This window comes from Cryptomeria japonica, chromosome 10 (genome assembly GCF_030272615.1).
Source record: "Cryptomeria japonica chromosome 10, Sugi_1.0, whole genome shotgun sequence".
NCBI lineage: Eukaryota > Viridiplantae > Streptophyta > Pinopsida > Cupressales > Cupressaceae > Cryptomeria > Cryptomeria japonica.
This window is the reverse complement of record NC_081414.1, coordinates 817,778,152-817,790,358: the sequence shown is the minus strand read 5'-3', so window position 1 is coordinate 817,790,358 and position 12,207 is coordinate 817,778,152. Positions and strand designations below refer to the sequence as shown.

The 12,207-nt window shown below is 35.7% G+C and overlaps 1 pseudogene; it reads left to right on the top strand.

Annotated features, from left to right (window-relative positions):
- Positions 1-12,207, top strand: part of LOC131036559 (longifolene synthase-like) — a 48,427-nt pseudogene that overhangs the window by 2,055 nt on the left and 34,165 nt on the right.

The following is a 12,207-nucleotide window of genomic DNA, read 5'->3' as shown; positions in this document are numbered from 1 at the left end:
AGAAGAGCATTTCATATCTCCGGTGGATTCTCACCACACAATTCACAATATATGCTTTTTGTCATTATATGGCCGTAAAAACACACTTAGAATAATTACACTTTTAGAAAAATAAATGACTAAAAATTCAAATACATTCATTGAACACTAAATACCATGCAAAGCATTCAAATTCCACTCTTCACATTGGCAATATAAATATTAGTGTGCTTGTAAAGTTGAGCACAAGCATTAAACATATTCTAACTACATAATAGCAAGTGGGAGGGATAAATCATTTATTATATATAAATTATTACTTACCATAAATTAATTCTTATAAACTTTTATTTCTATTTTTTATAAATAATAATAAAATAAAAAATAATCTGAAATTTTATTAAAAAATAATTAATGAAAATTAAAAATTTATTTGAAATGCATGTAATTTAAGATTAGATCACTTTCAAGTTTTATTAACTTGAAAGATGATCTCAATAGTTCAAAAATGAGATAAAACAAATAGAGAAAAGAAAGATAAATTGTATAGACATTTGTCATTAATTAATTATGGGACCACGTCTATGGCACAATTTGACAATTAAAATATTGCTTTCAACTTTTGGTAAGTTATAACAAAATTTTTATGGACAATTGATTTGTCAATTTTTTTACTTGGTTTTCCTTTCATATCTTGAATGGATAAGTGAAAGATTCAATTAAAGCGGGTCATAGTTGGTAAGAAAGATAAATTGTATTGACATTTGTCATTAATTAATAATGAGACCCATTTTATGGCACAATTAGACAATTAAAATATTACTTTAAATTTTTGGTAAGTTATAGCAAAAGTATCATAGACAATTGATTAGTCAGATTTTTTACTTGGTTTCCCTTTCAAATCTTTAATGTATAAATAAAAAATTCAATAAAAGTAGGTTAGAATTGATAACATATTTCATAATAAAAAAGTAACAATTCCTAATAAAAATTGACTGATTAATATTGTTGTGAGTGTGTGGTCTAGATACAACAACTAATTCCAATATAATGGAAGATAAATATCTATTAATTTTATGTATCAATCAAATACCGTTACCATCAGAATTGGCTTAGTTGAATTGGAGAGAAGAGCATTTCTTATCTCTGATGGATTCTTACCACACAATTCACAATATATGCTTTTTGTCATTATATGGCTGTAAAAACACACTTAGCATAATTACATTTCTATAAAAACAAATGGCTAAAAATTCAAACACGTTCATTGAACACTAAATACCATGCAAAGCATTCAAATTCCACTCTTCGCATTGACAATATAAATATTTGTGTGCTTGTAAAGTTGAGCAAAAGCATTAAACATATTCTAACTACGTAATAGCAAGTAGGAATGATAAATCATTACTTATCATAAATTAATTCTATAAATTTTATTTCTATTTTTATAAATAATATTAAAATAAGAAGTAATCTGAAATTTTATTAAAAATTTATTTGAAATGCATGTAATTTAAGATTAGATCACTTTCGAGTTTTATTAACTTAAAAGATGATCTCAATATTTCAAAAATCAGATAAAACAAAAAGAGAAAAGAAAGATAAATTGTATTGACATTTGTCATTAATTAGTTATGGGACCAAGTCTAGGGCACAATTTGACAATTAAAATATGATGAATAATGATGAATAGCAAATACTCTAACCGGTACTGAGGGGGGGGTGAATCAGTACAGACAAAAACTTGCTTTAATATTTTGACACTCTCTGAACATAGATAATCAGTTATCTATACCACTGTACTTAACCATACCAATACCGGTTAAACAAAAATGCTTCAAACAACTAAACCGGTAAATCAAAAGTACATCGAATAGCATACAACACTTTTCAAATCTAGATAGCTATTTTACCAGTTTTAACATGCATGAGTTGCATTAGTAATATCACAACCATTAGCTCTAAATGCATATACAACTGAACAAAAACTACTCAATCATCACATGAAAAATACATAGCCCATGACACACAGATTTTTCACATGGAAACCCAAATGGGAAAAACCACGGTGGGGATGAATACCCACAACCTTGTTTTTGAACTTTTTTGAAGTCCGCTCTATTAGGAGCCTAGTCTGGTTAAAGACTTTACAATAAGGTTCTGTTAGGAACCGATCCTGTTAGGGATCACCCAGTTAAGGGATGGCTATAAACCCTGTTAAAGGTTACCTTGCAAGAGGATTTAAAGAACTCAATGAGCTTGAGTCACCTAGTTAGAGGATTTTCAGCAAGCCTGTTAAAGCTACCTAGTCAAGGGATTTTCCTTTTGTTGAGATGGTTAGAAGTCAATAGGTAAAGCTTTGATCTGATAACAACACTACTTGCTAAGGTAGATCCTTTTCAATTCTATTCCTTTGCAATCACACTCTGCAGATTCCACACCCTGGTTTGGCATGTATCTCTACATGTAGACACAAACAATAACAAACATCATCGACATTATAGATAACAACAATTAGGTCGGTAGCATAAACCCTAAACCCTAAGCATTTTAGGTTTACAATTACAAGCAGTCCAATCTTGACTGTTAAAATACTTTGCATTGAATATAACAATATGAGAAAGATCTCAAGTCATTCTACATCGTCCAATCTTCATCGCAATTGGAAAATAGTAACCCATCACGCTCTTTTCTCATACCTCTAAGAAAAATGCACATTCTCGAGGTAGATATTCAATGCATTCGATCTTCATGTGCAAGATCCTCGAAGAAATCCTTCAAGTGCACATAGCTGATGTGGCATCCTGATCCTTATCCTTTTTCTTAACTAAGTCATCACAAAACATCATCAGTTGCACTGCACAAGCCAAACCGGAAACCCTAGAGCTGAACTAAGACTACCAACTAATAGTCAAACTGTGAACCTCAATACCGGTTCACTCCATCCCAGTTGAATATAGCCGCTTCTAGTCTTCATATTGGTTCATACCTATTCACCTGCTTGGGTACCACATACCTACTCACTTATTGACATCAATGACAACATAAATTGTCACCGCTTCATCATATGCCAACAATCTCCCCCTTTGGCATTGATGGCAATACTCAATGAATCATTTCTCAATTAAAAATGTATACACCAGTTGACACTATACCTATGCAACTTAAAGGATCACCATTACCTGGACTGATCAGTGTGTATATGCTCAACATCTTCTCTCCAAACAATATATCTTCTCCCCCTTTGACAACAATGCCAAAGTGGAGGCACAAGCTTCCAATCTCCACTATGTTGCTCCCCATATGGAGTAGCATCCTTCAACACATCAATCATGTAAGATCTGACACAGTAGTACTTGACTGATGTGGAGCACACAACTTTAGTTCACTTCATGAAGGGGCAGAACCCCTAATTTACCTCTCAAATAGGTAAATGTAGTCTTCGGTAAGGGCTTAGTGAATATGTCTGCTAGCTGCTCCTTACTAGAAACATGTTTTAATATAACCTCTTTACTCTGAACCTTTTCTCTCAATAAATGATACTTGAGCTCAATATGCTTGGTCCTAGCATGCAATACCGGATTTTTGGAAATATTGATTGCACTAGTATTATCACAGAAAATACTCACCGGTTCAGATATAGTCACTTTGAAGCCATCTAGTACATGCTTCATCTAGATTGCCCAAGTGTAGTTCATAAATGCTGCCACATACTCTGCTTCAGCTGTACACTAGGAAATACAGCTCTACTTCTTACTTGTCCATGAGACGAGTTTCCCACTAAGGAAGAACTCTCCACTGGTTGTACTCTTCTAGTCATCCACATTACCTGCCCAATCTGCATTAGTAAACACTTTGAGATCAAAGTTGCCATTATATGGATACCACAATCCATAATCAACTATCCCTTTCAGATATCTAAGAATCCTCTTTACCGCTACCAAGTGGGATTCTCTTGGACTCTTCTGAGAACGGGCCACTATGCCCACTATATGAGAAATATCCGGTTTGTTGTGCACCACATAGTGTAGCTTACTGATCATCAACCGATACTCCTTCTCATCCACCAATGTTGTATCATCCTCCTTTGTTAGTTTGTAGCTAGTCACCATTAGTGTTCCAACCAGTTTTCTCTCCTCCATGCCAAAGGTCTTCAATACCTCTTTGACATACTTGGACTAGGTAATGAAGATACCCTCCTTCGTCTACTCAGTTTGTAGACCAATGAAGAACCTTATCTCTCCAATTAGAGACATCTCAAACTCTTTCTTCATTTCATTTACAAATGCATGACTCATTTCATCATCTCCTCCGAAGATTATGTCATCTAAAAATACTTCACAGATCAGTATCTGATCACCTTTAGATTTCAAGTAGATGTTGTTGTCCTCACTTGTTCTCTGAAATCCTATATTCACAAGATGAGAGTGTAACCATTCATACCATGCCCTTGGTTCTTGTTTCAATCCATACAGGGCCTTGTGTAATCTACACACAATGTTAATATATTTTGACAAAGCAAACCCATCTGGTTGCTCAATATACACTTCTTCTTCTAGGATTCCATTCAAGAATGCAGACTTCACATCCATCTGGTATACCTTGAATCCCTTGAACACTGCAAATGCAAGTAGCATTTAGACACCTTCCAGTCTTGCCACTGGGGCAAAGGTTTCTGCATAGTCTTCTCCCTCTTCCTGAGCATATCCCTTGCATACAAGTCTTGCCTTGTTCCTTACCACTATGCCTTCTTCATTCAACTTATTCTTGAAGACCCATTTGGTACCTATTGTTGGCATATGGACACTCCAATGAGACATTGTGTGTGATTGAAGGTTTTGTCATTGATGGAAACCTTGCAATCGTATGGCACCGGCAAGACATCATATCAGAAAAGCATTATTCAAGCAAGATAGTGCACCAGCATCAACAAGACCACTTTACACTAGCACCGGCACCGGCACAGAAAAAAAGATGTATACCAGCACAAAGGCTGACAGGATTTTTGATATGTAATATTTTGATTATTATTGTAAGCTGACTTGGCAAATTGTAAAATGACTCTTGTATATAAAGGAGATCATTATAGACATTTGTAGTTATAGGTAAGCGAGCATAAAGAAAATTATTAGACAGACCTAATGTGCGAATTATAGGTCAAGGGTATATATAAAGAACAGAGCAAGAACCGGTACTGAATCTAGCATTGGAGATGCTATTATAAAGCAATACAGAATATTGGATTGGTATAATCCTCATTGTAAGTCAGTGTGACTTCTCACTGAGCAGTGTGCTCTAGGAAATTGGCCTTCCTACATGTGCAGGCCCCTATTGTAAGTAATATTCTCTTATTGGCCAGTAAGTGAATATTGTGGGTCACAAATCCCACTGAGGTTTTCCCACACCGGGTTTCCTCATTAAACATCTTGTGTTATGGTGTTCTTTTCATGTGAATGTTTTTGATTCTATTTATTACATTAATTCTTGCATATCGGTACACTGTTACTTTATGTTCTGCATGTTTTATCATAAAGAAAATTTGAATACCGGTCAGATATTGATTCACCCCCCCTCTTAGTATCTGTGGGAACCCTAACAATTGGTATCAGAGCCTGGTCCTCTATTTTCAGTAGCCTAACAGCTTGAGGAAGATCTTTAAACTGGTAAAGATGGAAAATCTGATGAAGCAACTTGAAGGAGCTCTTATTGACTATGATGCAGAGAAGTTGAAAAATAGCAAATTAGAAGATGATTTAAAAGTAGCTCAGGATATCATTCAGGCACTTCAAGAAAATCTTACTGTTACAAGAAATAAGAGAAGAGAACTTTGTGAAAAATTGCAAAATGAGAATGATGAAAAGGAATCACTTAATGATATGATAAGCAAGTTGAAACAAGAGAACATGACAACAAAAAATGAAATGCAGGATATGACTATGAGATTTTGCAAAGAGATTGAGGACAGAAAGAAAAATGAAGAAGAATTGACCAAAAGACTAAGTGATGCAGCAAATGAGAACACAATAGCTATGAAAATGACATGTTGAAGATGGATCTGATGCATACTCAGAATGACTCGAATGAACTAATGAGACAAAAAGAAATATTGGAAAGGGAATTGGAAACTGCAAATCAACATAAAGAAAAATTCAAGAAAAGCTCAGAAGAACTTAGTACCTTATTGAAGAATCAAAAACCCAAAGGTGACACTTCTGGAATTGGATTTGAAGTTGGAGAAAGCTCCAGTATTGCAAATACTCAGGATCATAGCAAACCGGTAAGACCTCCTAATACTTATAAATTCAATGGAAAATGCTTTAACTGTAATAAATATGGTCATAGGGCAAATGAATGTAGATCTAGGAATTATCAGAATATCAATCCTCCCACCGGTCAATGCTCCAAATGCAACAAAGTTGGTCATAACTCTGAAAACTACATAATGAATGTAAGATGTTATGTTTGTGGAAGATTTGGACATTTATCAAATCAATGCAGAACACAAACTGGCATAGGTTATGGGAAAGCTATTCAGAAAAATAATGTAACTTGTTATGCATGTCACAAGATTGGGCATATTGCTAAATTTTGTAGAAGTAAAGGTACACCGATAGACAACAAAAATGCTAGCTTGAAAGGTAAAGAAAAAATTGAAGAGGTTAAGCAAGAATTCTCAAAGAAATGGATTAGAAAAGCTGATCTAAATATTGGGAATACTCCTCCACCGGTTGAACCAACAAATGCTCCACCGGTAGGACAATGTGATGCTCCACCAGCAGGACAGAGCAGTGCTCCACTGGCAAGAAGCTGTTCATCTAATTGAAGAAAATTGTCTTGAGGGTTTGGCAATCTAATGACACGTGCTATTATTCCCTCGGTTAAATTTTTTTTTTTTTGAAAATCAATTATTACCGGAAAATAAAGTTAAGTGAATACATTACCAGCATGCAATTAATGTGGTAGGTAGCGAAAAAGACTTTATAAAATAAGGTTTTGGCTCCATTTCATTTCACCATGATTTCAAACTTTCAGAGAGCGCGAAGATTTCCGAGCTAAGGCATTTCAAGCAAGAAGCAAGCACACTCTAGGCAATCATTCATCCAAGACAGAAAAAGGTATTTTATCATGGCATCCACCTCTGCAATTGAATACATAGCGAACCCTATTGTTGTGAAAGTAATTAAAAGACCTAGACCCGTATTTCAGTTGGTCCCCAAAATAGCAAAGAAAGATGATACCTTAGGTGCATTCTCTCAAATCCCTAAAGGTGTTGTATATGCTGAAGACCCTAGAATGTATATTCACTGCAATATTGAAGAGCTAGGAGATGAGGAAATCAAAACCATGTACAAAACTGAGATATGTGATGATACCGGCAATATCAAAGCTGAACACAAAATCATTGAAACCCTAGGATTCACAAAAATCCTTAGTATTCCTGAATTTCCTAAGGATGTGATTAGGATAGTGTTAAGTAGAGTTCATGGAGAATTTTTCTGGTTAGATGCAATTCATAAGATCACCAAGCAAGCGGTAAAGGCTATCACAGGGTTATCGGCCACCGGTAAAAGACCAGATAAAAACAAGAAAGTTTCAAATGATTTAGTCATTGACCTAACAGGTGCAACATCTGATAAAAGATCTTTAAGGGTTAATGATGTAAAGGATACAAATGTGAGATTCATAAGCACGATATTAGGTTACAAAGCCACTCATGCCAATAGACTCAACTCAATTTCAAGTTTATGCATTAAGAGTGCTTATGACATAATAACCAACAATGCAAAAATTGACATCTATGAATGGCTAAAGGATGAACTGATAGACAACCTTGGAAAGATAAAGAAGGATAAGAAAGGAACCTTCAGATTTGGAAATATGTTAGTGTGTCTAATGCTTCATATAACAAAACAAGTTCCCAGTATAGGATATAAAGAATTCAGATATGACATACCAGTAGGAAAGCAATTGATAGAACTATTCAATACCATGGGTGAGAATAAGGAAAACAACATTCATGACTTTTTCCAAGCACTAAAGATGAAAATGAAGAAAAGGACAAGGTTATCATAGAAGATTGTAGACAAATACAAAGATGATATATGCTTTGTTATCAAAAAGGATGAAATATGGATGGAAGCAGTCATCCCCAGGACAATCTGGGTAACAGAAATGGGCTATGAAACAGATGACCACATAGTTGAAACTTATGCCAAAGCACTTCTGGAAGCCCCCAATGAACCTAAAGAAGAAATATTTGGTAGTGCTGAAACCATAGAAAGCCAAATTCAATCAAAGAAAAGAGTGAAAAAGGTTGAGGCAGTTGTGAGGAAAGGATCCAGACAAGAAAAATCCATTTAGGAAGATGTATTAAAGAAAACTAGCATAACTAAAGATGAGTTGGCAGCCCCACAACTTGAAGCTCATCTATCACCGATAGGTACTTCTTCAGAAGGAGATATGCCAACAACTTTTAAAAGAGTTGTTAGGAAAAGAGATCCCTCACCGGCAACCACTCCTTCACCTAGAAGGACAAGGCAGAAGCAACAAGCTGTGGGATCTCCGGTCAGAAAGGTCACACCTAAAAGGAAGCTGACTCCTAAGAAAAAGAAAAAGGCAAAAAATGACTTGGCACTTCTAGACATTTTGTTAAATGAGATCACAAAGGAAGGAAAACTGAAGAACATAAAGAAAATTTATGACACTCTATCGGCTGATGAGAAAGGGCAAGTTGAGGAGAGTGTAATACCACACATGGACATGTTTAAAAAGGTTTTGATGGAAGTCATAAATGAAATTCCTGATGACTTATACAAAAGACTTGAGGCCAGAAGGCAAGGAGTAATTGAACTGGACAAGAAAATAAAAGTAGAAAAACTACTTGCTGTATATCTGTTAAATTCCCCAAAAGAAATTGATGATCTGATAGCTCAGGCCAACCAGATAGTTTTTTCCATGGCACACCGGCATATTTCACTGATGGCAAGTAGATTTACAGAGGTTTAAGAGGAAACAGAAGATGGTTGGGACATATTTTTGGTTGAAAAAGAAAAACAAGAAAAATATAGGAATCCCAAGCCTATTAAGGTATATCAGAAGGATAAGGACAAATGGAAAGGGAAAGTCGATGGACCTCCAAGCATAAAGGTTAAAGATAACCTACCTCCACCTGTAAAAATTGCAATCCCTGAAAACCAACCGGCAGCTGAAAGCATGGATGCAGAGGATAGCAATACAAATCCTGAAGTCCTATTCACTGTAAATGTTGATACCCAAAAGATCAACATAACAGTTGATAAAGACCCAAGTGAAAAATTAGATATGGCCAAAGAGCCTCTGGTAATAGGAAATACAGAGCAATCGGCAGTGGATACAGGGAAAAAGATGGAATCTGAAGCACAAACAAAGAAACCGACAAAGCTAAAGGCTCCAGAATAGATGTCACCGGTAAGCAATGAAGCAGGAAAACCAGTGCTAAAGGAAATGTAGACACAAACTGACCTGCCAAAGGTCAATACAAGCATGGTCACTACCATCGGTACTCAGTTTATTGGGTCACCATCAAAGTCAACAAATGTGACTGAGGTATTACCTGAATCCATCAAGAAAATAACTGACTATAGTTCACAAGCTTACAAAGCAATAGATGATTCAATACCAATTTTAAAAAAAATTGCTCCTAATTTTAATATAGATAATAAAGATTCTTTAGGATAGTTGGATACATTATGTAAATACATCTCTAGAAATATTGAGAAAATAAAGGTAGAATCTGTAAAGAACATTGTAGAAAAGGAGAAACAGAAATTCTTTGAGGAAGAAATTAAGAAGTGTAACAAAGATTTTGACACACTTCTACTGGAACTGTGTAGTTTGTTAAAAGAGTACAAAAACCTGTACAAAGACACATGCAAAACAAACTTCCTGACTATAGATATAGACAAGAAAATAAGCAAGACACAGGAAGAGATAAACAAGCTTGCAGACAATTTTGTCAACTCACCGGATTCATTATCTATTTTTGAAGATAAGTTAGAAAATTTTGAGACAGAATTACTTAAATAGGAGAAAGAGAAAGAGACAATAATAAATAAGCCAAAACACTTGAGATCTAAACTGAGTCCAAAATTGGATTATCTAGCATCTCTATGGAAGGAAATCTCAAAGGCATTAACACCGGGAAGTAAAACACCGGTAGAGCAATTACAGCATCTCACCGGCACTGTGAAGAGAACTAAAACAAAAATAAGAGATAGCAAAAAGTTTATGGATAGTATAAACTTAATTTTGGGCAATCTTTTTCAGATAATAACTACCCAACTACAAGGTTGAGGTTATGGACTGGTATAACTACAAACTCTACTAACATCTTGACAACCTTTGTCATTGATGCCAAAGGGGGACTAGTAGGATGAGAAAATTCAAAACACAGGGATCATATGCTCAGGGGGAGCCCCTCATTTTTTTTGGTAAATTTTTGGTCTACACATTTTTGGACATCTTTTTGGAATTTCTCATGAGTGTTGCCATCAATGCCAAATGGGGAGATTGTTGGCATATGGACACTCCAATGAGACATTGTGTGTGATTGAAGGTTTTGTCATTGATGGCAACCTTGCAATCCTATGGCACCAGCAAGACATCATACCGGCAAAGCATTATTCAAGCAAGATAGTGCACCGGCATCAACAAGACCACTTTACACCAGCACTAGTACCGACACAGAAGAAAAGATGTATACCGGCACAAAGGCCGACAGGATTTTTGATATGTAATATTTTGATTATTATTGCAAGCCGACTTGGCAAATTGTAAAATGAATCTTGTATATAAAGGAGATCATTATAGACATTTGTAGTTATAGGTAAGCGAGCATAAAGAAAATTATTAGACAGACCTAATGTGCGAATTATAGGTCAAGGGTATATATAAAGAACAGAGAAAGAACCGATACTGAATCTAGCATTGGAGATGCTATTATAAAGCAGTACAAAATATTGGATTAGTATAATCCTCATTGTAAGTCAGTGTGACTTCTCACTGAGCAGTGTGCTCTAGGCAATTGGCCTTCCTGCATGTGCAGGCCCCTATTGTAAGTAATATTCTCTTATTGGCCAGTAAGTGAATATTGTGGGTCACAAATCCCACCGAGGTTTTTCCCACACCGGGTTTCCTTGTTAAACATCTTGTGTTATGGTGTTCTTTTCATGTGAATGTTTTTTATTCTATTTATTACATTAATTCTTGCATACCGGTACATTGTTACTTTATGTTCTGCATGTTTTATCATAAAGAAAATTTGAATACCGGCCAGATACTAATTCACCTCCCCCTCTTAGTATCTATGGGAACCCTAACACCTATGACATTCTTGTGTTTCAGTCTGGGCACCAAGGACCATGTTGCATTCTTTTCTATCTAGTTCAGCTCCTCTTCCATTGCCTTTATCCAATCTTCATTGGTAAGTGCCTCTCTAGTGGTCTGAGGCTCAAATTTTGAAATCATGCAAGAGTTTTCTTTCACCTTTCTCCTTGTGAGTATCCCTGTATCTTTGTCTCCTATGATCTGCTTCAGATCATGATGTAGTTTCACATACCTAGGAATGACCCTAGTTGGTTCCGCTTTCTTTTCCTCTTCTTCTTCACCTACTGCAAATTCTACCAGTATAGGAACACTGAGGTCTTTCTAGTGTTTGCAACTTATTTCCTTCTTAACTGGTTCCTAGAAGGCTACACCCGGTTCATCTTCTGCTTGCTTGCTACTGGTTTCCTCAGGCTCCTCAGGGGATTCATCAACCCTGACATTGATACTCTCAACAATTTTTTGAGTCCTGTTGTTGTAGCATTTGAGAGCTTTTCTTTTGGTGGAATATCCTAGAAATATTCCTTCATCAAATTTAGCATCAAACTTGCTCAAATTCTCACCTCTCTTGATATAGCACTTACTGCCAAACACTTTAAAATAACTCACATTAGGAGTTCTCTCATTCTAGTACTCATAGGGGGTTTTGTCTTTACCTTTCTTGATGAGTACCTGGTTCATAGTATAGACTACAGTGCTCACCACTTCTCTCCAAAATGTGTGAGCTACATTTCCTTGGATCAACATAGTTCTTGCCACTTCAACTACAATCCTGTTATTCCTTTCTGCTATACCATTCTACTGTGGTGTCCTTGGGGTAGACAACTACCTCTTGATGTCATTCTCTTCATAGTACTTGTTGAACTC